General features: G+C 43.7%; 1 long non-coding RNA gene across 2 annotated transcripts in view; it reads right to left on the bottom strand.

Moving 5' to 3' along the window:
* The window catches only part of LOC117350932, a 48,759-nt gene extending 21,515 nt beyond the window's left edge, over window positions 1-27,244 (bottom strand). The window contains exon 1 of one of the 2 annotated variants that reach the window (XR_004537298.1): window positions 27,050-27,244. This is a non-coding gene — a long non-coding RNA (uncharacterized LOC117350932). Of the gene's footprint in view, window positions 1-26,345; window positions 26,662-27,049 lie in introns of those variants that run through there. The other variant, XR_004537299.1, reaches the window with a different exon arrangement.
* Window positions 27,245-27,694: the final 450 nt, after the last annotated feature.

The raw sequence follows: 27,694 nt of genomic DNA, 5'->3' as shown, positions 1-27,694 counted from the left end.
TCCTGGCCATTTAGATCCCTCTTCTGGGGCTATCCAGCACATTTTAAAGCACGAAGCTCTTGTTCTTGTCTTCACTGTCATCTGACCTCTTCCTAATGGGATGTAAATAGTCAGGGGCGACTCCTGGCCATTTAGATCCTTCTTCTATGGCTATCCAGCACATTTTAAAGCATGAAGCTCTTGACCTTGTCGTCACAGTCAACTGACCTCTTCCCAAAGTAATGTAAATAGTCAGGGGCGACTCCTGGCCATTTAGATCCCTCTACTGGGGCTATCCAGCACATTTTAAAGTACGAAGCTCTTGTTCTTGTCGTCACAGTCAACTGACCTCTTCCCAAAGTGATATAAATAGTCAGGGGCGATTCCTGGCCATTTTGATCCCTCTTATGGGGCTATCCAGCACATTTTAAAGCACGAAGCTCTTCTTCTTGTCCTCACCGTCATCCGACCTCTTCCTAATGGGATGTAAATAGTCAGGGGCGACTACTGGCCATTTAGATCCTTCTTCTATGGCTATCCAACACATTTTAAAGCATGAAGCTCTTGACCTTGTCGTAACCATCACCGCCCTCTTGCCAAAGATATGTAAATAGTTATGGGCGACTCCTGACCATTTAGATCCCACTTCTGGGGCTATTCAGTGCATTTTAAAGAATGAAGCTGTTGTTCTTGTCGTCACTGTCAACCGACCTCTTCCCAAAGTGAAGTAAATAGTCAGGGGCGACTCCTGGCCATTTAGATCCCTCTTATGGGGCTATCCAGCACATTTTAATGCATGAAGCTCTTGTTCTTGTTGTCACCGTCAACACTCTGCTGCCACAGTGATCTAAACAGTCAGGGGCGACTCCTGGCCATTTAGATCCCTCTTCTGGGGCTATCCAGCACATTTTAAAGCACGAAGCTCTTGTTCTTGTCCTCACCGTCATCCGACCTCTTCCTAATGGGATGTAAATAGTCAGGGGCGACTCCTGGCCATTTAGATCCCTCTTCTGGGGCTATCCAGCACATTTTAAAGCACGAAGCTCTTGTTCTTGTCCTCACCGTCATCCGACCTCTTCCTAATGGGATGTAAATAGTCAGGGGCAACTCCTGGCCATTTAGATCCTTCTTCTATGGCTATCCAGCACATTTTAAAGCATGAAGCTCTTGACCTTGTCGTCACAGTCAACTGACCTCTTCTCAAAGTGATGTAAATAGTCAGGGGCGACTCCTGGCCATTTAGATCCTTCTTCTGGGGCTATCCAGCACATTTTAAAGTACGAAGCTCTTGTTCTTGTCGTCACAGTCAACTGACCTCTTCCCAAAGTGATATAAATAGTCAGGGGCGATTCCTGGCCATTTTGATCTCTCTTCTGGGGCTATCCAGCACATTTTAAAGCACGAAGCTCTTGTTCTTGTCCTCACCGTCATCCGACCTCTTCCTAATGGGATGTAAATAGTCAGGGGCGACTCCTGGCCATTTAGATCCTTCTTCTATGGCTATCCAGCACATTTTAAAGCATGAAGCTCTTGACCTTGTCGTCACAGTCAACTGACCTCTTCCCAAAGTGATGTAAATAGTCAGGGGCGACTCCTGGCCATTTAGATCCCTCTTCTGGTGCTATCCAGCACATTTTAAAGAACGAAGCTCTTGTTCTTGTTGTAACCGCCCTCCTGCCAAAGTGATATAAACCGTCAGGGGTAACTACTGGCCATTTAGATCCCTATTCTGGGGCTATCCAGCACATTTTAAAGCCCAAAGCTCTTGTTCTTGTCCTCACCTTCAAACGACCTCTTCCTAATGGGATGTAAACAGTAAGGGGTGACTCCTGGCCATTTAGATCCCTCTTCTAGGGCTATCAAGCACATTTTAAAGCAAGAAGCTCTTGTTCTTGTCCTCATCGTCATCCGACCTCTTCCTAATGGGATGTAAACAGTCAGGGGCGACTCCTGGCCATTTAGATCCTTCTTCTATGGCTATCCAGCACATTTTAAAGCATGAAGCTCTTGACCTTGTCGTCACAGTCAACTGACCTCTTCCCAAAGTGATGTAAATAGTCAGGGGCGACTCTTGGCCATTTAGATCCCTCTTCTGGGGCTATCCTGCATATTTTAAAGCACGAAGCTCTTGTTCTTGTCCTCACCATCATCTGACCTCTTCCTAATGGGATGTAAATAGTCAGGGGCGACTCCTGGCCATTTAGATCCTTCTTCTATGGCTATCCAGCACATTTTAAAGCATGAAGCTCTTGACCTTGTCGTCACAGTCAACTGACCTCTTCCCAAAGTGATGTAAATAGTCAGGGGCGACTCCTGGCCATTTAGATCCTTCTTCTGGGGCTATCCAGCACATTTTAAAGTACGAAGCTCTTGTTCTTGTCGTCACAGTCAACTGACCTCTTCCCAAAGTGATATAAATAGTCAGGGGCGATTCCTGGCCATTTTGATCCCTCTTATGGGGCTATCCAGCACATTTTAAAGCACGAAGTTCTTGTTCTTGTCCTCACCGTCATCCGACCTCTTCCTTATGGGATGTAAATAGTCAGGGGCGACTCCTGGCCATTTAGATCCTTCTTCTATGGCTATCCAGCACATTTTAAAGCACGAAGCTCTTGACCTTTGTCGTCACTGTCAACCGAACTCTTCCCAATGGGATGTTAACAGTCAGAAGTGACTCCTGTCCATTTAGATCCCTTGTCTGGTGCTACAACTTTTGTTCTTCTCTTCACCGTCATCACTCTCTTGCCAAAGGTATGTAAATAGTCAGGGGCGACTCCTGGCCATTTAGATCCCTCTTCTGAGACTATCCAGCACATATTAAAGCATGAAGCTCTTGACCTTGTCGTCACCATCACCGCCCTATTGCCAAAGGTATGTAAACAATTAGGGGCAACTCCTGGCCATTTAGATCCTTCTTCTGGGGCTCTCCAGCACATTTTAAAGCATGAAGCTCTTTTTCTTGTCGAAACTGCCCTCATGCCAAAGTGATGTAAACAGGGGCGATCTCATATCAAACTTGGAACAAAGAAAATTTGCTCAAGCAGAGTTGAAACAAACATACAAACTGAGTCAAGTGTGGTGAAAAACCAGTTAAACTAATATCATTAATAAAGGGAACCATAGACTTCAAACACTCAGCACTGACGTGGTAATATTCATACTCCATTGAAACACCAAAGTCTATGGCACTTTGAAACAGCCTATTGATATTTACAAATAATGTCGACAATTACATCAACCTAGACTATAATGTAGCAAAAGTACTTAACTTGATCCAACGGGAGCTCAGCAGTTTCACCAATTGTAGCTTCTTCATGGGTTCAAAGACTTTTCCAGCCTGGTTTATCTATTTCAGCGGCAATATTTGACTATACCTAATGGACATCAAATGAAATGTTTTAAAGCCTGCACAAGTTACATATAATATAACATTAGTTACAAGTTACTTTAATCCCTTGAAAATGACTAACAGCGTGCAGCACTTGATCTCGTCTTCATCGCCCTCTTGTCAAAGTAATGTAAACAGTGAAGGGTAACTCCTGGCCATTTAGATCCCTCATCTGTGGCTACAGCTCTTGTTCTTTTCACTGTCACCATCCTATTCCCAAAGGGATGTAAACAGTCAGGGGCGACTCCTTGCCCTTTAGATCCCTCTTCTGGGGCTATCCAGCGTGCTTAAAAGCATGCAGCTCTTGTTCTTGTCGACACCATCAACCGACTTCTTCCCAAAGTGATGTAAATAGTCAGGGGCGACTCCTGGCCATTTAGATCCCTCTTCTGGGGCTATCCAGCACATTTTAAAGCACGAAGCTCTTGTTCTTGTCGTCACTCTCAACACTCTCCTGCCAAAGTGATGTAAACAGTCAGGGGCGACTCCTGACCATTTAGATCCCTCTTCTGGGGCTATCCAGCACATTTTAAAGCACGAAGCTCTTGTTCTTCATGTCACTCTCAACACTCTCCTGCCAAAGTGATGTAAACAGTCAGGGGCGACTCTTGGCCATTTAGATCCCTCTTCTGGGGCTATCCAGCACATTTTAAAGCACGAAGCTCTTGTTCTTGTCGTCACTCTCAACACTCTCCTGCCAAAGTGATGTAAACAGTCAGGGGCGACTCCTGGCCATTTAGATCCCTCTTCTGGGGCTATCCAGCACATTTTAAAGCACGAAGCTCTTGTTCTTGTCGTCACTCTCAACACTCTCCTGCCAAAGTGATGTAAACAGTCAGGGGCGACTCCTGGCGATTTAGATCCCTCTTCTGGGGCTATCCAGCACATTTTAAAGCACGAAGCTCTTGTTCTTGTCGTCACTCTCAACACTCTCCTGCCAAAGTGAAGTAAATAGTCAGGGGCGACTCCTGGCAATTTAGATCCCTCTCTGGGGCTATCCAGTGCATTTTAAAACACAAAGCTCTTGTTCTTGTCGTAACCGCCCTCCTGTCAAAGTGATGTAAACAGGGGCGAACTCATATCAAATTTGGAACAAAGAAAACTTGCTAAAGCAGAGTTGAATCAATCATACAAACTGAGACATGTGTGGTGAAAAACCAGGTAAACTAATATCATTAATTAAGGGAACCGTAGACGTCAAACACCCAGCACTGACGTGGTGATATTCATACTCCATTGAAACACCAAAGTCTATGGAACTTTGAAACAGGCTATTGCTATTTACAAATAATGTCGACAATTACATCAACCCAGACTATAATGTAGCAAAAGTACTTAACTTGATCCAACGGAAGCTCAGCCATTTCACCAATTGTAGCTTCCCCATTGTGTAAAGACTTCTCCAGCCTGGTTTATCTATTTCAGCATCTATATTTGCCTTTACCTAAGGGATAATATCAAATGAAAGATTTTATTTTTTATTTTTATTTTTATAAATTTGAATATTTACAAATATCCAGTAATAGAAAGAAAAAAAGGATAATCTCATAAGCAATACATAATTAATTATAGACAATTCCTTTTTAAGCCCACATAAATGGGGAGACACGATACATTTTCACAAAACAAATTACAGGATAAGATAAAGACAAGTACTTCTCGACTCACCCACGCGAGTCTGAAACCTTCCTTACTTTAGGGGGATTTTCAACTTTTCCTCATGAACTCAAGTCTGAAACGTTTAAGAAAAAAAAAATGCAATTCATTTCTGTTCTCGAGCAACTAAAAATTGTTGTAATTGAATAGGGTCCCAAAAACATATTCAATGTCTTGTAATTTAACAAGACATTTACAGAGAAATTTTAGGTAAGAAGATGCCTTAATTTCAAAAACTCTTTCCTCCTTAATTGAGTAGCTCTAGAGACATCAGGAAAAATTCTAACCAAATCTCCACAAAATTTTGTTAAATCTATTCCGTAAGCATCTGAAAACTTGGCTGTTCTCTAAAATGTAACTTTTCTTTCCCTCTCCAATATACTAAGCCCTCTAACCTCTCTTCATACTTTTTCTATAATTCCATTGGAGTTCCGTTATTTCCCAATTCTTGTAAACCGTGCCGAGCTCCACGTTGTGGAGATGATGCGGTATATAAACCCAAGGTTTAGTTTAGTTTAGTGAAATAAAGTTTCATAATGAAAGATTTTAAAGCCTGTACCATTCTCTAAAGGTTTCAGCGAGGTTAGTTTATAGCCAATTATGCTGCTCTGAAAAAGACGACGGCAACTTTTCAAACCAACGCCACGTCACCCCTTGCTCAAAGCTGATCATCCTGCTCTTTTTCTGCACATTACTTCATCTGCATTATTATATTATGATACCAAACTCACCCTTTTCTCTCACTACTCATTTAGTCGCCTGAAGCTGGGTCTCTACCCTAGCCATTGTGCATTACATGTATGAGGCAATGCTCCATTAAAACAAAGGATAAATATTTCCCTACCCGTGTTTAATAGTATTGAACATTATTCCTAATTTACAAATGTAACCAATCACATGATGAAATACATTTCTAGATATGAACAAAACTGTCAAGCAGCTAATAAATGTGTTTTCCAAGACCTCAAACACCCGAGACATTACTTGAACTGAACTGATTTTGTGTTGTTATTGGGGTGACCTATTCATCATCAGTCTTGTTTGATTTTTAATGCAGTCTATGATACCGTATTGTATCTATATGTTGCTGTACATAATAAATCATTTAGAAGAGCACTTAGCTTGTGGCCCGACAGCTACTTAGCCGTTTCACTGGTGTGTTTCTTCAGGGTCAAAAGCTCTTATCAGTGTTATTCTGCATTAAAACACAAACTGCATAATTATTTCAATATTACATGAAAATCCTACGCGGACAGGTAGGCACAATGCAAGCAACACTAGTCCTCGTGCCCTGGATACAATCAGCGGACTCACAATTCATGAGGATACAGTGCATTCATCCTTCTCCTGCATCCCAACATTTCTTTGATGAATCGGGCATCTTCAAGGTGATGAGTAGAAAAGTTGTAATGGAGAGCTGTAGAAAATCCGACCAATGGGAACGGGCGGAGACTAAAGACTGGGGATTAGGATAAAGCAGGAGGAAATGGGTAGTGCTCGTGCATGCCCGGTGGGGCCCTGGACACTGCACGTGCTCAGAGGGGAAAAAAAAAATCTGATCTATTGGAGAGCTTATAGGCAAATGGGAGCTGATGGGACATCACCCATATGTGGCTGACTCATCCTGCTTGTCCCAGGAGAACCATTTTTAAAGTGTCAATAATTAACTAACTTTACCTGAATTATAAATAACTTTTCTGAAACCAATCATAATAGTTATTACAATATAATACTGATGTGACTTTATCTAATTATTATTAAATTTAATTAATTACTGTTATAATAAATACCTTATGATATTAATTGCCAAAGATCCATATATGAACTACGTATGAAAATAATAACAATAATATGTAACTGACATGATTGGACATATTAAAAACTTTTAATATATTTGATGTTATATTAGAAAGAAATTCAAGTGATGTATTTAATTTCAAATGTTTTATTATTTGTACACTTGATGTAAGATTAAAAATGAATAAAGAATTAAAAAAAATTTATACTGATAAATTAATTAATCTTATTCATTGTTAATTTAACTCTATTCATGTCATTGATAAATTATTTGATTGACTCTATTAAACATTACTAATAAAATGTAAATTTCTATTATTGATTTAAAAAGATAAATAGTAAAAATTATTCATCTTATAAACTGGAACTCAATTGCTTAATTAAAGTTAATTTTATTAAAAGCTCTATTATTTGTTAGCAGAAGAATACCTGAAGGATATTGCTCCACAATCTGTATAAATAAGTGTAAATTTAAACTGCCCCAAATTTCACCATAAAACTTGCTACTGACACTGCCCACATTATGGTAAAACAACTAGGAGTGACTCCAATAGGGAGTGTTTCATGATAAACCATTGGTTTTGAGGTCCTTTCCTCTGCTTTCTAATATTATGTTTTGGGATTTTGGTTATAGTTTTATTTCATTGGACAGAACTAAATGCGTGTAAGCATTTAATTGCCCTATATGCTTTAGGAATCAAACCATTAAATCTAACTGGTGTGTTTTACCATAATGTGGGTAGTGTCAGTAGCAAGTTTTCATGGTGAAATTTGGGTGCAGTTTAAATTTAAACTTATTAATACAGATTGTGGAGCAATATCCTTCAAGTATTCTTCTGCTAACAAGTAATAGAGCTTTGAATAAAATTAACTATAATTAAGCAATTGAGTTCCAGTATAAGATGAATAATGTTTACTATTTATCTTTTTAAATCAATAGTAGAAATTTACATTTTATTAGTAATGTTTAATAGTCAATCAAATGATTTATCAATGACATGAATGGAGTTAAATTAACAATGAATAAGATTAATTAATTTATCAGAGTATAAATTTTTTTTAATGTTTTATTCATTTTTATCTTACATCAAGTGTACAAATAATAAAACATTTGAAATTAAATACATCACTTGAATTTCTTTCTAATAACATCAAATATATTAAAGTTTTTAATATGTCCAATCATGTCAGTTACATATTATTGTTATTATTTTCATACATAGTTCATATATGGATCTTTGGCAATTAATATCATAAGATATTTATTATAACAGTAATTAATTAAATTTAATAATAATTAGATAAAGTCACATCAGTATTATATTGTAATAACTATTATGAATGGTTTCAGAAAACTTATTTATAATTCAGGTAAAGGTAGTTAATTATTGGCACTTTAAAAATGGTTCTCCTGGGACAAGCAGGATGAGTCAGCCACATATGGGTGATGTCCCATCAGCTCCCATTTGCCTATAAGCTCTCCAATAGCTCTGATTTTTTTTTTTCCCTCTGAGCATGTGCGGTGCCCAGGGCCCCACCGGGCATGCACGAGCACTACCCATTTCCTCCTGCTTTACCCTAATCCCCAGTCTTTAGTCTCCACCCGTTCCCATCGGTCGGATTTTCTACAGCTCTCCATTACAACTTTTCTACTCATCACCTTGAAGATGCCCGATTCATCAAAGAAATGTCTGGGATGCAGGAGAAGGATGAATGCACTGTATCCTCATGAATTGTGAGTCCGCTGATTGTATCCAGTGCACGAGGACTAGTGTTGATTGCATTGTGCCTACCTGTCCCCGTAGGATTTTCATGTAATATTGAAATAATTATGCAGTTTGTGTGTTTTAATGCAGAAAAACACTGATAAGAGCTTTTGCCCCTGAAGAAACACACCAGTGAAACGGCTAGGTAGCTGTCGGGCAACAAGCTAAGTGCTCTTCTAAATTATTTATTATGTACAGCACCATATATATACACAATACGGTATCATAGTCTGCATTAAAAATCAAACAAGACCGATGATGAATAGGTCACCCCAGTAACGACACAAAATCAGTTAAGTAGTGTCTCAGGTGTTTGAGGTCTTGGTAAACACATTTATTAGTTACTTGACAGTTTTGTTCGTATCAAGTTACATGTGACATGATTAGTTGAACAAGCTATTTTTCTAGTAATCCCTTAGGATTATACATTTCTAGATCTACGCATTAGGAAATGGTGTAGAAGCAGAAAGTTCTAAACACAACCATCAAATGCACAACGTATGTGTACAGAACTGGATCTGGTTAAAGTGGACCAATATTATAGCAAGAAGGGTGGGGACCTCAAACACCCAAACGTGCTGGGGTCATGAATATCATCACCGGTCTCCAAACATCTTCTTGCACTCTAAAGTGGGGGTTTTGATTTTTTACACTCAAGCTTAATTCAAACCCGAAAAATTAGTGGTTAATCTGTACAGTTGCAAGTTGTTCAAACAAGAGAAACACAGCTTTACCTACTCTCGGAGGGTCATCCGTTTCACATATTGTTTTTTCTGAGGTTAGTGTTTCTGAAACCTGATATACAGGTGTAGTGTAGTTAGCTTGCAACCATCTAGAAAAATAAAAGATCACATTAAAATTAGATTGCCTGGAAAATGACTAAAAGCGTTCTTGTTCTGGTCATCACCGCCCTCTTGCCAATGTGATGTAAAAAGACAGGATTGACCCTGACCATTTAGGTCAAGGGCTATCCAGCGCAAAGAGATGCGCAGCTCTTATTCTTGTCTCTGCTCTCTTGCCAAATTGATGTAAACAAATGGCCAGGAGTCGCCCCTGACTGTTTACATCACTTTGGCAAGAGGACAGTGACAACAAGAACATGAGCTGCATGCTTCAACTGTGCTGGATAGTCCCAGACGAGGGATCAAAATGGCAACGGTCAACCCTGACTGTTTACATCACTGACAAATAGGCGGTGACGAAAAACCCAAGAGCTGAGCGCTGGATAGCCCCAGACTCTTTGGCAAGAGGAGGGTGACGACAAGAACAAGACCTCCACTCAGATGTGCTGGTTAGCCCCAGACAAGGGATCAATTGGCCAGGAGTCGATACCGACTATTAACATCACTTTGGCAAGACAGCGGACACAACAAGAACAAGAGCAGTGCGCAGGATTGCCCAAGGGTCTTTGGCTTGATGGCAGTGATGACACGAACAAGAGCCGTATGCTTTTAAGTGCGCTGGATAGCCCCAGACTCTTTTAGCAAGAGGGCAGTGACGACAAGAACAAGAGCTGTATGCTTTTAAGTGTGCTGGATAGCCCCAGACTCTTTTGGCAAGAGGGCAGTGACGACAACAAGAGCCGTATGCTTTTAAGTGCGCTGGATAGCCCCAGACTCTTTGGCAAGAGGGCAGTGACGACAAGAACAAGAACTGTATGCTTTTAAGTGTGCTGGATAGCCCCAGACTCTTTTAGCAAGAGGGCAGTGACGACAAGAACAAGAGCTGTATGCTTTTAAGTGTGCTGGATAGCCCCAGACTCTTTTGGCAAGAGGGCAGTGACGACAAGAACAAGAGCTGTATGCTTTTAAGTGCGCTGGATAGCCCCAGAGTCATTGGCAAGAGGGCAGTGACGACAAGAACAAGAGCTGAACACTTAAGAGCACTGGATAACCCCCAGACCTTTTGGCAAGAGGGCGGTGATGACAAGAACAAGAGCTGTATGCTTTTAAGTTTGCTGGATAGCCCACAGACTCTTTAGCAAGAGGGCAGTGACGACAAGAACAAGAGCTGTATGCTTTTAAGTGTGCTGGATAGCCCCCAGACCCTTTGGCAAGAGGACAATGACGACAAGAACAAGAGCTGTATGCTTTTAAGTGTGCTGGATAGCCCAAGACCTTTTGGCAAGAGGGCAGTGATTACAAGAACAAGAGCTGTATGCTTTTAAGTGCGCTGGATAGCCCCAGAGTCTTTGGCAAGAGGGCAGTGACGACAAGAACAAGAGCTGAACACTTAAGAGCACTGGATAACCCCCAGACCATTTAGCAAGAAGGCAATGACGACAAGAACAAGAGCTGTATGCTTTCAAGTGCGCTGGATAGCCCCCAGATTCTTTTAGCAAGAGGGCAGTGACGACAAGAACAAGAGCTGTATGCTTTTAAGTGCGCTGGATAGCCCCCAGACTCTTTTAGCAAGAGGACAGTGACGACAAGAACAAGAGCTGTATGCTTTTAAGTGCGCTGGATAGCCCCCAGACTCTTTTAGCAAGAGGGCAGTGACGACAAGAACAAGAGCTGTATGCTTTTAAGTGTGCTGGATAGCCCCAGACCTTTTGGCAAGAGGGCAGTGTTGACAAGAACAAGAGCTGTATGCTTTTAAGTGCGCTGGATAGCCCCAGACTCTTTTAGCAAGAGGGCAGTGATGACAAGAACAAGAGCTGTAAGCTTTTAAGTGTGCTGGATAGCCCCAGGCCTTTTGGCAACAGGGCAGTGATGACAAGAACAAGAGCTGTATGCTTTTAAGTGTGCTGGATAGCCCCAGTCCTTTTGGCAAGAGGGCAGTGACAACAAGAACAAGAGCTGAACACTTAAGAGCACTGGATAGCCCCCAGACCCTTTGGCAAGAGGGCAGTGATGGCAAGAACAAGAGCTGTATGCTTTTAAGTGTGCTAGATAGCCCCAGACCTTTTGGCAAGAGGGCAGTGATTACAAGAACAAGAGCTGTATGCTTTTAAGTGCGCTGGATAGCCCCAGAGACTTTGGCAAGAGGGCAGTGACGACAAGAACAAGAGCTGTATGCTTTTAAGTGCGCTGCATAGCCCCAGAGTCTTTGGCAAGAGGGCAGTGACGACAAGAACAAGAGCTGAACACTTAAGAGCACTGGATAGCCCCCAGACCCTTTGGCAAGAGGGCAGTGACGACAAGAACAAGAGCTGTATGCTTTTAAGTGTGCTGGATAGCCCAAGACCTTTTGGCAAGAGGGCAGTGATTACAAGAACAAGAGCTGTATGCTTTTAAGTGCGCTGGATAGCCCCAGAGTCTTTGGCAAGAGGGCAGTGACGACAAGAACAAGAGCTGAACACTTAAGAGCACTGGATAACCCCCAGACCATTTGGCAAGAGGGTGGTTATGACAAGAACAAGAGCTGTATGCTTTTAAGTTTGCTGGATAGCCCCCAAACCATTTAGCAAGAAGGCAGTGACGACAAGAACAAGAGCTGTATGCTTTTAAGTGCGCTGGATAGCCCCCAGACTCTTTTAGCAAGAGGGCAGTGACGACAAGAACAAGAGCTGTATGCTTTTAAGTGCGCTGGATAGCCCCAGACTCTTTTAGCAAGAGGGCAGTGACGACAAGAACAAGAGCTGTATGCTTTTAAGTGTGCTGGATAGCCCCAGACTCTTTTAGCAAGAGGGCAGTGACGACAAGAACAAGAGCTGTATGCTTTTAAGTGTGCTGGATAGCCCCAGACTCTTTTAGCAAGAGGGCAGTGACGACAAGAACAAGAGCTGTATGCTTTTAAGTGTGCTGGATAGCCCCAGACCTTTTGGCAAGAGGGCAGTGATTACAAGAACAAGAGCTGTATGTTTTTAAGTGCGCTGGATAGCCCCAGAGTCTTTGGCAAGAGGGCAGTGACGACAAGAACAAGAGCTGTATGCTTTTAAGTGCGCTGGATAGCCCCAGAGTCTTTGGCAAGAGGGCAGTGACGACAAGAACAAGAGCTGAACACTTAAGAGCACTGGATAGCCCCCAGACCCTTTGGCAAGAGGGCAGTGACGACAAGAACAAGAGCTGTATGCTTTTAAGTGCGCTGGATAGCCCCAGTGTCTTTGGCAAGAGGGCAGTGACGACAAGAACAAGAGCTGTATGCTTTTAAGTCCGCTGGATAGCCCCAGAGTCTTTGGCAAGAGGGCAGTGACGACAAGAACAAGAGCTGTATGCTTTTAAGTTTGCTGGGTAGCCCCCAGACTCTTTAGCAAGAGGGCAGTGACGACAAGAACAAGAGCTGTATGCTTTTAAGTGTGCTGGATAGCCCCCAGACCCTTTGGCAAGAGGGCAGTGACGACAAGAACAAGAGCTGTATGCTTTTAAGTTTGCTGGATAGCCCCCAGACCATTTAGCAAGAAGGCAGTGACGACAAGAACAAGAGCTGTATGCTTTTAAGTGCGCTGGATAGCCCCCAGACTCTTTTAGCAAGAGGGCAGTGACGACAAGAACAAGAGCTGTATGCTTTTAAGTGCGCTGGATAGCCCCAGACTCTTTTAGCAAGAGGGCAGTGACGACAAGAACAAGAGCTGAACACTTAAGAGCACTGGATAGCCCCCAGACCCTTTGGCAAGAGGGCAGTGATGACAAGAACAAGAGCTGTAAGCTTTTAAGTGTGCTGGATAGCCCCAGACCTTTTGGCAAGAGGGCAGTGATGACAAGAACAAGAGCTGAACACTTAAGAGCACTGGATAGCCCCCAGACCCTTTGGCAAGAGGGCAATGATGGCAAGAACAAGAGCTGTATGCTTTTAAGTGTGCTGGATAGCCCCAGACCTTTTGGCAAGAGGGCAGTGATTACAAGAACAAGAGCTGTATGCTTTTAAGTGCGCTGGATAGCCCCAGAGTCTTTGGCAAGAGGGCAGTGATTACAAGAACAAGAGCTGTATGCTTTTAAGTGCGCTGGATAGCCCCAGAGTCTTTGGCAAGAGGGCAGTGATTACAAGAACAAGAGCTGTATGCTTTTAAGTGCGCTGGATAGCCCCAGAGTCTTTGGCAAGAGGGCAGTGATTACAAGAACAAGAGCTGTATGCTTTTAAGTGCGCTGGATAGCCCCAGAGTCTTTGGCAAGAGGGCAGTGACGACAAGAACAAGAGCTGTATGCTTTTAAGTTTGCTGGGTAGCCCCCAGACTCTTTAGCAAGAGGGCAGTGACGACAAGAACAAGAGCTGTATGCTTTTAAGTGTGCTGGATAGCCCCCAGACCCTTTGGCAAGAGGGCAGTGACGACAAGAACAAGAGCTGTATGCTTTTAAGTTTGCTGGATAGCCCCCAGACCATTTAGCAAGAAGGCAGTGACGACAAGAACAAGAGCTGTATGCTTTTAAGTGCGCTGGATAGCCCCCAGACTCTTTTAGCAAGAGGGCAGTGACGACAAGAACAAGAGCTGTATGCTTTTAAGTGCGCTGGATAGCCCCAGACTCTTTTAGCAAGAGGGCAGTGACGACAAGAACAAGAGCTGAACACTTAAGAGCACTGGATAGCCCCCAGACCCTTTGGCAAGAGGGCAGTGATGACAAGAACAAGAGCTGTAAGCTTTTAAGTGTGCTGGATAGCCCCAGACCTTTTGGCAAGAGGGCAGTGATGACAAGAACAAGAGCTGAACACTTAAGAGCACTGGATAGCCCCCAGACCCTTTGGCAAGAGGGCAATGATGGCAAGAACAAGAGCTGTATGCTTTTAAGTGTGCTGGATAGCCCCAGACCTTTTGGCAAGAGGGCAGTGATTACAAGAACAAGAGCTGTATGCTTTTAAGTGCGCTGGATAGCCCCAGAGTCTTTGGCAAGAGGGCAGTGATTACAAGAACAAGAGCTGTATGCTTTTAAGTGCGCTGGATAGCCCCAGAGTCTTTGGCAAGAGGGCAGTGATTACAAGAACAAGAGCTGTATGCTTTTAAGTGCGCTGGATAGCCCCAGAGTCTTTGGCAAGAGGGCAGTGATTACAAGAACAAGAGCTGTATGCTTTTAAGTGCGCTGGATAGCCCCAGAGTCTTTGGCAAGAGGGCAGTGACGACAAGAACAAGAGCTGAACACTTAAGAGCACTGGATAGCCCCCAGACCCTTTGGCAAGAGGGCAGTGACGACAAGAACAAGAGCTGTATGCTTTTAAGTGTCCTGGATAGCCCAAGACCTTTTGGCAAGAGGGCAGTGATTACAAGAACAAGAGCTGTATGCTTTTAAGTGCGCTGGATAGCCCCAGAGTCTTTGGCAAGAGGGCAGTGACGACAAGAACAAGAGCTGAACACTTAAGAGCACTGGATAACCCCCAGACCTTTTGGCAAGAGGGCGGTTATGACAAGAACAAGAGCTGTATGCTTTTAAGTTTGCTGGATAGCCCCCAGACTCTTTAGCAAGAGGGCAGTGACGACAAGAACAAGAGCTGTATGCTTTTAAGTGTGCTGGATAGCCCCCAGACCCTTTGGCAAGAGGGCAGTGACGACAAGAACAAGAGCTGTATGCTTTTAAGTTTGCTGGATAGCCCCCAGACCATTTAGCAAGAAGGCAGTGACGACAAGAACAAGAGCTGTATGCTTTTAAGTGCGCTGGATAGCCCCCAGACTCTTTTAGCAAGAGGGCAGTGACGACAAGAACAAGAGCTGTATGCTTTTAAGTGCGCTGGATAGCCCCCAGACTCTTTTAGCAAGAGGGCAGTGACGACAAGAACAAGAGCTGTATGCTTTTAAGTGCGCTGGATAGCCCCCAGACTCTTTTAGCAAGAGGGCAGTGACGACAAGAACAAGAGCTGTATGCTTTTAAGTGCGCTGGATAGCCCCCAGACTCTTTTAGCAAGAGGGCAGTGACGACAAGAACAAGAGCTGTATGCTTTTAAGTGCGCTGGATAGCCCCAAGACTCTTTTAGCAAGAGGGCAGTGACGACAAGAACAAGAGCTGTATGCTTTTAAGTGCGCTGGATAGCCCCAGACTCTTTTAGCAAGAGGGCAGTGACGACAAGAACAAGAGCTGTATGCTTTTAAGTGTGCTGGATAGCCCCAGACTCTTTTAGCAAGAGGGCAGTGACGACAAGAACAAGAGCTGTATGCTTTTAAGTGTGCTGGATAGCCCCAGACCTTTTGGCAAGAGGGCAGTGACGACAAGAACAAGAGCTGTATGCTTTTAAGTGTGCTGGATAGCCCCCAGACCCTTTGGCAAGAGGGCAGTGACGACAAGAACAAGAGCTGTATGCTTTTAAGTTTGCTGGATAGCCCCCAGACCATTTAGCAAGAAGGCAGTGACGACAAGAACAAGAGCTGTATGCTTTTAAGTGCGCTGGATAGCCCCCAGACTCTTTTAGCAAGAGGGCAGTGACGACAAGAACAAGAGCTGTATGCTTTTAAGTGCGCTGGATAGCCCCCATACTCTTTTAGCAAGAGGGCAGTGACAACAAGAACAAGAGCTGTATGCTTTTAAGTGTGCTGGATAGCCCCAGACCTTTTGGCAAGAGGGCAGTGACAACAAGAACAAGAGCTGAACACTTATGAGCACTGGATAGCCCCCAGACCCTTTGGCAAGAGGGCAGTGATGGCAAGAACAAGAGCTGTATGCTTTTAAGTGTGCTGGATAGCCCCAGACCTTTTGGCAAGAGGGCAGTGATTACAAGAACAAGAGCTGTATGCTTTTAAGTGCGCTGGATAGCCCCAGAGTCTTTGGCAAGAGGGCAGTGACGACAAGAACAAGAGCTGTATGCTTTTAAGTGCGCTGGATAGCCCCAGAGTCTTTGGCAAGAGGGCAGTGACGACAAGAACAAGAGCTGTATGCTTTTAAGTGCGCTGGATAGCCCCAGAGTCTTTGGCAAGAGGGCAGTGACGACAAGAACAAGAGCTGAACACTTAAGAGCACTGGATAGCCCCCAGACCCTTTGGCAAGAGGGCAGTGACGACAAGAACAAGAGCTGTATGCTTTTAAGTGTGCTGGATAGCCCCAGACCTTTTGTCAAGAGGGCAGTGATTACAAGAACAAGAGCTGTATGCTTTTAAGTGCGCTGGATAGCCCCAGAGTCTTTGGCAAGAGGGCAGTGACGACAATAACAAGAGCTGAACACTTAAGAGCACTGGATAACCCCCAGACCTTTTGGCAAGAGGGCGGTGATGACAAGAACAAGAGCTGTATGCTTTTAAGTTTGCTGGATAGCCCCTAGACTCTTTAGCAAGAGGGCAGTGACGACAAGAACAAGAGCTGTATGCTTTTAAGTGTGCTGGATAGCCCCCAGACCCTTTGGCAAGAGGGCAGTGACGACAAGAACAAGAGCTGTATGCTTTTAAGTGTGCTGGATAGCCCCCAGACCCTTTGGCAAGAGGGCAGTGACGACAAGAACAAGAGCTGTATGCTTTTAAGTGTGCTGGATAGCCCCCAGACCCTTTGGCAAGAGGGCAGTGACGACAAGAACAAGAGCTGTATGCTTTTAAGTTTGCTGGATAGCCCCAGACCCTTTGGCAAGAGGGCAGTGACGACAAGAATAAGAGCTGTATGCTTTTAAGTTTGCTGGATAGCCCCAGACCCTTTGGCAAGAGGGCAGTGACAACAAGAACAAGAACTGTATGCTTTTAAGTGCGCTGGATAGCCCCAGACCTTTTGGCAAGAGGGCGGTGACGACAAGAACAAGAGCTGTATGCTTTTAAGTGCGCTGGATAGCCCCAGACCTTTTGGCAAGAGGGCAGTGACGACAAGAACAAGAGGTGTATGCTTTTAAGTGCGCTGGATAGCCCCAGACTCTTTGGCAAGAGGACAGTGACGACAAGAGTAAGAGCTGCACACTTAAGAGCGCTGGATAGCCCCCAGACCCTTTAGCAAGAGGGCAGTGACGACAGGAACAAGAGCTGTATGCTTTTAAGTGTGCTGGATAGCCCCAGACCTTTTGGCAAGAGGGCAGTGATGACAAGAACAAGAGCTAAACACTTAAGAGCACTGGATAGCCCCCAGACCCTTTGGCAAGAGGGCAGTGATGACAAGAACAAGAGCTGTATGCTTTTAAGTTTGCTGGATAGCCCCAGACCTTTTGGCAAAAGGGCAGTGATGGCAAGAACAAGAGCTGCATGCTTTTAAGTGCGCTGGATAGCCCCAGACTCTTTGGCATGAGGGCGGTAACAAGAACAAGAGCTGCAAGCTTTTAAGTGTGCAGGATAGCCCCAGACAAGGGATCTAAATGGCCAAGAGGCCCCCCCAATTAGATATCTCACCTAGGGCTATCCAGCACACTTAGTGTGCAGCTTTTGTTCTTGTCGTCATCGCCCTCTTGCCAAAGAGTCTGGGGCTATCCAGCGCCCTTTTGTTCAGCTCATGTTCTTGGCCATCACCATCACTGCCCTCTTGCCAAAGTGATGTAAACAAATGACCAGGAGTCGCCCCTGACTTTACATCATGTTGTAAAGTGGGCAGTGATGGTGACAGCGAGAACAAGAGCCGAATGCTTTTAAGTTTGCTGGATAGCCCCCAGACCCTTTAGCAAGAGGGCAGTGATGAAAAGAACAAGAGCCGAATGCTTTTAAGTGCGCTGGATAGCCCCACAGTCTTTGGCAACAGGGTGGTGACAAGAACAAGAGCTGGACTCAAATGCACTGGTTAGCTCCCAGATAAGGGATCAAAATGGCCAGGAGTCGCCCCTGATTAGATACCTCGTCTGGGGCTATCCAGTCCATTTTTTTAGTTCAATCATTTTTATTGAAATGTACAATTTTTTGTATAATAATAAACATCCAGAGAATTGACCAGTCTGCTCATGTTCTCGCCATCACCATCATCGCTCTCTTGCCACTGTGATGTAAATAAATGGCCAGGAGTCGCCCCTGACTTTACACCAGTTTGGCAAGAGGGCGGTGATGACAAGAACAAGAGCTGTATGCTTTTAAGTTTGCTGAATAGCCCTCAGACCCTTTAGCAAGAGGGCAGTGACGACAAGAACAAGAGCTGTATGCTTTTAAGTTTGCTGGATAGCCCTCAGACCCTTTTAGCAAGAGGGCAGTGACGACAAGAACAAGAGCTGTATGCTTTTAAGTTTGCTGGATAGCCCCCAGACCCTTTTAGCAAGAGGGCAGTGACGACAAGAACAAGAGCTGTATGCTTTTAAGTTTGCTGGATAGCCCCCAGACCCTTTTAGCAAGAGGGCAGTGACGACAAGAACAAGAGCTGTATGCTTTTAAGTTTGCTGGATAGCCCCCAGACCCTTTTAGCAAGAGGGCAGTGACGACAAGAACAAGAGCTGTATGCTTTTAAGTTTGCTGGATAGCCCCCAGACCCTTTTAGCAAGAGGGCAGTGATGACAAGAACAAGAGCTGTATGCTTTTAAGTTTGCTGGATAGCCCCCAGACCCTTTTAGCAAGAGGGCAGTGATGACAAGAACAAGAGCTGTATGCTTTTAAGTTTGCTGGATAGCCCCCAGACCCTTTAGCAAGAGGGCAGTGATGACAAGAACAAGAGCTGTATGCTTTTAAGTTTGCTGGATAGCCCCCAGACCCTTTAGCAAGAGGGCAGTGATGACAAGAACAAGAGCTGTATGCTTTTAAGTTTGCTGGATAGCCCTCAGACCCTTTAGCAAGAGGGCAGTGATGACAAGAACAAGAGCTGTATGCTTTTAAGTTTGCTGGATAGCCCTCAGACCCTTTTAGCAAGAGGGCAGTGACGACAAGAACAAGAGCTGTATGCTTTTAAGTTTGCTGGATAGCCCCCAGACCCTTTAGCAAGAGGGCAGTGACGACAAGAACAAGAGCTGTATGCTTTTAAGTTTGCTGGATAGCCCTCAGACCCTTTTAGCAAGAGGGCAGTGACGACAAGAACAAGAGCTGTATGCTTTTAAGTTTGCTGGATAGCCACCAGACCCTTTAGCAAGAGGGCAGTGACGACAAGAACAAGAGCTGTATGCTTTTAAGTGCGCTGGATTGCCCCAGACCCTTTTAGCAAGAGGGTGGTGATGACAAGAACAAGAGGTGTATGCTTTTAAGTGCACTGGATAGCCCCAGACCCTTTTAGCAAGAGGGCGGTGACGACAAGAACAAGAGCTGTATGCTTTTAAGTGTGCTGGATAGCCCCAGAGTCTTTGGCAACAGGATGGTGACAAGAACAAGAGCTGTATGCTTTTAAGTGCGCTGGATAGCCCCAGACCCTCTTTGCAAGAGGGCGGTGACGACAAGAACAAGAGCTGTATGCTTTTAAACGTGGCTAGCACCCATACCAGGGATCTAAATGGCCAGGAATTGACCCTGACCGTTGACATCACTTTGTCAAGAAGGTGGTGACAAGAACAAGAGCTGCATGCTTTTAAGTGCGCTGGATAGCCCCAGACCATTTTTGCAAGAGGGCAGTGACGACAAGAACAAGAGCTGTATGCTTTTAAGTGTGCTGGATAGCCCCAGAGTCTTTGGCAACTGGATGGTGACAAGAACAAGAGCTGTATGCTTTTAAGTGCGCTGGATAGCCCCAGACCCTTTTTGCAAGAGGGCGGTGACGACAAGAACAAGAGCTGTATGCTTTTAAGTGCGCTGGATAGCCCCAGACCCTTTTTGCAAGAGGGCGGTGACGACAAGAACAAGAGCTGTATGCTTTTAAGTGCGCTGGATAGCCCCAGACTCTTTTAGCAAGAGGGCAGTGACGACAAGAACAAGAGCTGTATGCTTTTAAGTGCGCTGGATAGCCCCCAGACCCTTTAGCAAGAGGGCAGTGACGACAAGAACAAGAGCTGTATGCTTTTAAGTGTGCTGGATAGCCCCAGAGTCTTTGGCAACAGGATGGTGACAAGAACAAGAGCTGTATGCTTTTAAGTGCGCTGGATAGCCCCCAGACCTTTTAGCAAGAGGGCAGTGACGACAAGAACAAGAGCTGTATGCTTTTAAGTGCGCTGGATAGCCCCAGACTCTTTTAGCAAGAGGGCAGTGACAAGAGCTGTATGCTTTTAAGTGCACTGGATAGCCCCAGAACCTTTTTGCAAGAGGGCGGTGATGACAAGAACAAGAGCTGCATGCTTTTAAGTGCGCTGGATAGCCCCAGACCCTTTTTGCAAGAGGGCGGTGACGACAAGAACAAGAGCTGTATGCTTTTAAACGTGGCTAGCACCTGTACCAGGGATCTAAATGGCCAGAAGTCAACCTGACCCTTTTGCATCACTCTAGCAAGAGGGCGATGACCGTGACGAGAACATGAGCTGCATGCTTTTAAGTGTGTACAGGTGCGTAGCAGTTTGAAATATTACAGAAACTCTGCTCAGCCCCAGCCAAAATATTCTAAACAGCCGTGTTTGGGAGCAACCATAAAATTGCAACTCCTGGCCATTTAGATCTCTCGTGGGGGCCGTTCAGTAAACTTAAAATTATACAGCTCTCGTTCTTGTCACCACCGCCCACTTGCCAAAGTGGTGTAAACATTCAGAAGCGACTCCTGGCCTTTTAGATCCCTCGTCAGGGGCTATCGAGCGCACTAAGCGTGCAGCTGTTCTTCTCATCACCACCCTCTTGATAAAGTGATGGACACAGTCAGGGGCGACTCCTGGCCATTTAGATCCCTCGTCTGGGGCTATCCAGCATGCAGCTCTTGTTCTCGCCTTCACCGCCATCTTGCCAAAGTGATGTAAACAAATGGCCAGGAGTCGCCCCTGACTTTACACCACTTTGGCAAAAGGGCGGTGAAGGCGAGAGCAAGAGCTGCATGCTGGATAGCCCCAGTTGAGGGATCTAAATGGCCAGGAGTGGCTTCTGAATGTTTACATCACTTTGGCAAGAGGATAGTGACAGCTACGATAAGAACAAGAGCTGCACACTTTAAGTGCTTTGGATAGCCCCAGAAGTCGAACCTGAGCATTTACATCACTTTGGCAAGAGGATGTGACAGTGACAAGAACAAGAGCTGCATGCTTTTAAGTGCGTACCAGTTTGAAATGTTACAGAAGAGTCATGAATACTTATCTTTCAATGTTGCTCCTCTACATTCAAACTACTTTTTTCTGCCGAACACCTCCTACTAGAATTCAACTCCACTCTGCTCTTATGTGGCAAGTCTGCTCAGCCCAAGCCAACGGTGTTTCGCTAAGCTGCATCAGGGCATCCAAGGCTGCACAAGAACAATTAAAAAAGTAGATAACCACATGACATTTAAACATTCCTTAATTCATTCAAAGAACAAAACGCAGTACTTAGGCACATAAACTCCGTGCTCACAGGCATTGCAACAATGGCCACCGTGGGGTCAAATTTTGACTACGAGGTCGTCTGACATCATTGAGGTGCTCCCTCAAAAGCGGGACATTCCAGAATCTCAAACAGGAAGCAAGTTCCCGGAATCTCAGAGAGTAACAAGATTCTAGAACCCCAAAGAGTAGCAACATGCTACTGATCCAGGGTAAGCAGAGGCTTCCCCCAGTCTACAGACTTTTCCTCCAGGAATTTGTCCAAACCTTTCTTAAAACCAGCTACACTATCCACCTTTACCACAACCTCCAGAGCGAAACAAATATTTCCTCCTACTGGTTTTAAAGGTATTTCCCTACAGTGTGGCATGGAAAGGGGTGCTGGGGCCTGGCCTCCTCTCCACTCCCCCACGTACATCTTTAAATGTTTGCAGGCACAAGCAGCTTCTTGCACCAGCCTTGGCTCCCTTCCGATATCACTTCCTAGTTGCAGGACCAGGACATGACGTCAGAAGGGAACCAAGGCCAGTGCAAGCAGGTGGAAGATGTTTGCATCAGCAAACGTTTCACGAGGTACACGGTGCAGCGATGCCAGGCACCAATCTCCCTTGCTATATTACTGATGACACTCCTAATGAGAGAGATTTGATATCACGGTAATGCAACAGAGGTTTGGGGGCATGAATTGTAGCCGGTGTTCTATAGTGATTTGGGGGGGGGGGGGGTGGGTCGCTGAATTCAAAACTGACCTTAATTTTTCAGTATAACCCTCTGATTTTTGGCAAAAAGAGAATTAGAATACAAAAATTCACATTTTTGCTATATTTTCTAATGCTTGGAGTAAATGTTTATAACAATATGTGAAATATTAACAGTTTGCCTCCAAATTTGATTCCTCCCCCCCCCCCCCCCCCCCCGATAATCTCAGTAGTGTTAGTGATGAGCACGGGGAAAGGTTTCACCAGGACATTGCTACAACGGAGAAACGATATCAGGGCAGATGGAATTCATCAATGCTGGATGACTATTGTTGGACATTAGAGATGTTCCTAATCTCGTTTATAAACACACTTCAGTGTCAAAACGATTTTAGAAAATATTTACAGGAACTCTTCAATCGGCGCAATGCGTTACATTATGACGCCTCATGCTATAAATATTTGTGATTTGCTCAAAAACTATACGCGATAGGAGAAAAGTGAGGCTATTTTCATACATAGGTCAAATTATAAAGTAAATCTGATTCTTCTTGGCTCAGAAAAAATTTGTTGCAGTGTAGTTAAAGCATAGGATCGGGAGGGGGGGGGAGAGAAAATTACTAAAAACCTGGGCTTTTTGCATTTATTTTGACTGAAATCACTTTACTAAAGCATAGAAGTGTTAAAAACCACTTACTAGAAACCAGTGAATATGAAAAAGGGCATGAGCAACCTTGTGAGCTCACCATTCTTAGATTTCAGTCATTCGGTCTTCAAGTTGAGAATTACAGTTTAGGTGGCAGAGTCGTTGACCTTCGTTTTCTCCAAGGTTATCTGGACACCTTGAAACGTCAATGTTCCGAGTGCTAAAATCTAGCAGGTGGCCGAGTATGGAAAATATTTCCTGGCTCCTGTAGATAAGACTTAAGGACCCTGGTATCTGCAATTAACCACTAAAATGCAAGTGGTAGGCGAGGATTGTGTTGGCATCAATCCTTGGCAGATGAAATTTATTGTAGAATGCGCATGGGGAAGAACCACACAAGTTATACCTAAACCAGTGTGTGGCACAGCAGATTCCAGGTGTGCCACAAGGAGAGGTTCTGGCACCAGCCAACTGCTTACAGAATGTGATTCTCATGGCGAGAGGCACTTCTTGTAGGCAGTCAACCGGCACCGACGACTCTCCTCCTTTCCCCCTGGATCCCCCACTGGTGAAGCGACAGGTTCAGGGTCGCGGTTGGAGGGCTTCCACGCATGCGTGGACATCAACGCAATGTCGTCACGCATGCACATGATGTCAAGGGGGAAATGAAATTGATAGCAATGACAGCTGATAATTAAGATATGAGGCAACTCAACGTCCAATGTTTCCCATTGCTGGAATGTCATATTGGAACAAGCTTACTAGGCAACTAAGATTATGTGCAGATCACTTTTGATATGTCTTTCCTAACTTTTGTTACTAAGGATTTTGTAGGTTTTGTTTGCACATGGGTTGATATTATTTTGAAGAATAATTTGTATTGCTTTCGTTTTTGATCTATGTTTATTGGGAAACCGCTGCGACTCCAGGTTTTTAACTAACAAACGTCCGTGTACTTTCAGATGCCTTCCGGCTGTGGCACTGGATTTAGTGTGCCCCGGCACTGAAAAGTTTGCAGGACACTGATCTACACAATGCTAGGGTTCAATATTAGGAATCCCCTAGGAAAAGAAGTAGTTTTATGCCATGTTATTGTCTAATATTAAAATGTCATTTAATGTATGTACTTTGTAATCCGCTTAGGTTTTAGGCAGTATAAATCTATTACATAAATAAAAATAAACCTCTCCAAAAAGATAGTAGGAAAGGTGTGGAAAAGGGGCTAGAACAGTGGGCTCAAACTCACGGCCCGAGGGCCACATGTGGCCCCCCCCAGGTACCATTTTGAGACTCTTGGTATGTTTACCAATGACAAAAGTAAAATAAATAGTTTCTTGATCTTATGTCTCTTTAGCTATAAATGAAAATATTATTATTATTAAGACTTAGCCAAAAGGAAAAATTTATAAACTATAACGAGTTTTACCTCATGCAAAATTGTCATTTCCTTAATAAGACATTAACCATTTTTTCTGAGGCCTCTAAGTTCCTACAAATCCAAAATGTGGCCCTTGCAAAGGGAGTGAGTTTGAGACTACCGATTAATAAATCTGATTTTCTTCTTGATCCAGAAAAAAGTTAAAAATTTGTTGCACAGTGGGGGAGGAAGAGAGAAAATTGCTAAAAACCTGGGCTTTTTGTATTTATTTTTTTTACTGAAATCATTTTACTATAGCATAGAAGTGTTAAAACCAAAAAAAAACCCAAACACACACTATATTAATTTCAGAGAAACCAGCGAATATGAAAGGGAATGAGCAACCTTGTGAGCTCCGATGCTTTTGAAAAAACTCACCATTCTTAGATTTCAGTAAAATAAACAGTTTTTTGATCTTATGTCTCTTTAGCTATAAATGAAAATATTATTATTAAGTCTTAGCCAAAAAGAAAGATTTATAAACTATAACAAGTTTTACCTCATGTAAAATTGTCACTTCCTTAATAAGACATTAACCATTTTTTCTGAGGCCTCTAAGTTCCTACAAATCCAAAATGTGGCCCTTGCAAAGGGAGTGAGTTTGAGACTACCGATTAATAAATCTGATTTTCTTCTTGATCCAGAAAAAAGTTAAAAATTTGTTGCACAGTGGGGGAGGAAGAGAGAAAATTGCTAAAAACCTGGGCTTTTTGTATTTATTTTTTTTACTGAAATCATTTTACTATAGCATAGAAGTGTTAAAAAAACAAAAAAAAAACCCAAACACACACTATATTAATTTCAGAGAAACCAGCGAATATGAAAGGGAATGAGCAACCTTGTGAGCTCCGATGCTTTTGAAAAAACTCTCGCCATTCTTAGATTTCAGTAAAATAAACAGTTTTTTGATCTTATGTCTCTTTAGCTATAAATGAAAATATTATTATTAAGTCTTAGCCAAAAAGAAAGATTTATAAACTATAACAAGTTTTACCTCATGTAAAATTGTCACTTCCTTAATAAGACATTAACTATTTTTTCTGAGGCCCTCCAAGTTCCTACAAATCCAAAATGTGGCCCTGCAAAGGGTATGAGTTTGAGACCACTGGGCTAGAAGGACTTAAGCTAAACAGCTGGAGGCTCTGGAGAAGAGATGACTTCTATAAAATCTGGTGAGGAGTGGAACGGGCAGACGATGAATCACTTGAGACTAGGCTCAGTGTTTCTCTGTCCAGTGTCACACCCGCGCCCCTGAAATGCGCAGCGAGCTCACGGGGATATGACAAAACCTCTGACCCAGCGTGTCCCTTGCTACTAAGGGACCCTTCAGGACTTTATTCTGGCAAGGTAACTGCCTAATTGGGCATGCAGATAATGAGTTCCAGTCAGAAATGGCAAAATAATTACTTTATTCCAGCCACTGGCCCAATAAATCAAAATACAGGCTTCAGCCTGGCAGTTGCAGGAAAAACATACATTCCATAAAGTCATACAAAACATCAAAATCCAATGTGCTCAAGTTTGTCAGCAATGGTTGCAGTGTAGTCCCCTGCTTCTGGGCTTAGCAGTATAATATAACTTAGTCCTCTGCACTAGAGCAGACCCATTCTATGCTGGCAATGTTTTATGTCTTGGTCAAATGCAGGTATTATACATTTGTTTGCCTCTGAAACGCTGCTGCAGTAACCACACACAGCTGAGAGAGAGCAACGTAATTACCCAGTTTGGCAACAAGCAAGGAAACACATTGCTGGAAACAAACACTCCAATGCTTTAAGGTAAGATTTCAGAGTTCAGTTTTCAAGGAAAGATACTAAACTCTCTTCAAAACAAACAGACAGTTTAACTAGGCAGAAAACAAAACTCTTATGCTTCACTGCATTTCCATAGCTATTGGACATGACTCAGTTCCTACCGGGCTTTCCTGAATGTCCTCCTGCTGCTCTGGCTGGGGAGAGAGGGACTTGCTCTCCTCTCCTGGTTGCCTCCTTCCTCTTCCTGTTCTGACTCATTTTATCCTGTGGAAAGCAGGGCCTTCCACATACTAGCCTACTCCCTATGATTACAGGCAGGATTCTTTCTGGCCCTAGTTCTAACAGAGACAGGCTGTGCAAAAGGTAGCAAACCTCTAACAGTGGCAGAAACAGTTTTAAACTGGGCACAGCTTTCCTGCCATGCTTCATCCGACACCATCTCACTATCTGAGCAGTAGAGAGCTAACTCTGCAGATGGATATTCCACCTGATTAGCTCTCCTACACCTGAGCTCAGTGTGTTTTCTCTCTATTTCTGGGACAAAACCCGGGACGGATTTGGGTTTGTTATAGACAAAACCCGAAACGGACTTGGGTTTGTCACACCAGTCATCCAGGCACATGCAAATTCATTCCATGTCTCCCACTTATCGGATTGACTGGGTACTAGATTTAAGGAAATGCCATGAAGATACAAAGTAGTACATTTAAAACAAATGGAAAATATATTTCGCTCAGTACATAAGCTCAGAAACTAGAGAATTAAGACAGTTAATATGGCGGCATTACAAAAAAGAGTGGACACATTTCTAGAAAAGCAATCCATAATTTGTTTTAAGAAAGACCTGGGGAAAAACACTGCTTACCTTTGGGGAGTAAATAGCCTGGAATCTTATGACCTGGATTGAGCCAGATGGCCTTTAACTCTGACCCAATACGGCTACTCTGAAGAACTGTCTCACTGACATAAGCTAATTTAGGCGCGCCCCCCCATTTTTACAGAATACCACTAATTCAGATTGTTGCCCAAGTAACTTAAGCCATTTGAGTCCATTAACCAACTAATTAGGCCACCTGATTTTGTGCTGAATTTCAAAACATAGATTTATAGGTGCTATTCTGGATAGCGCCACATGAGGGCGACAATTACCTTAGAGAGAACTATTTTTAATAGCTCAGTGCTGTCCTCCTGTGGGCATTCCTCAGAATACATGTATAATCGCTTAATCATTGGTATAAATTTACAGCAATGTTTACTGCACCCTACCTTCTCTGTCCCTCCTCAGACTGGCCAGCTAGCTGGAGGTCTTCTACCTTAAACATTCTTGGAATTAATTTTTACCTATCTCTTATCTATTAAAACATACAAAGGGCAGTAGAAGGAAGACAAATATTCAGCTTATTAACTCCTTGATTCTAAGATTTAGAGAAGTGCAATTTGGAGGCAATGTGCCACAGCTGCCAAATTGCCCAGATCCAGAAGGGAGATCATAGGTCAGTTCTGGGTTTCT

The sequence above is a fragment of the Geotrypetes seraphini genome, chromosome 16 (genome assembly GCF_902459505.1).
Source record: "Geotrypetes seraphini chromosome 16, aGeoSer1.1, whole genome shotgun sequence".
In the NCBI taxonomy this organism is placed as follows: Eukaryota; Metazoa; Chordata; class Amphibia; order Gymnophiona; family Dermophiidae; genus Geotrypetes; species Geotrypetes seraphini.
The sequence above is the reverse complement of the archived record's forward strand: the minus strand, read 5'-3'. Positions and strand labels throughout refer to the sequence as shown.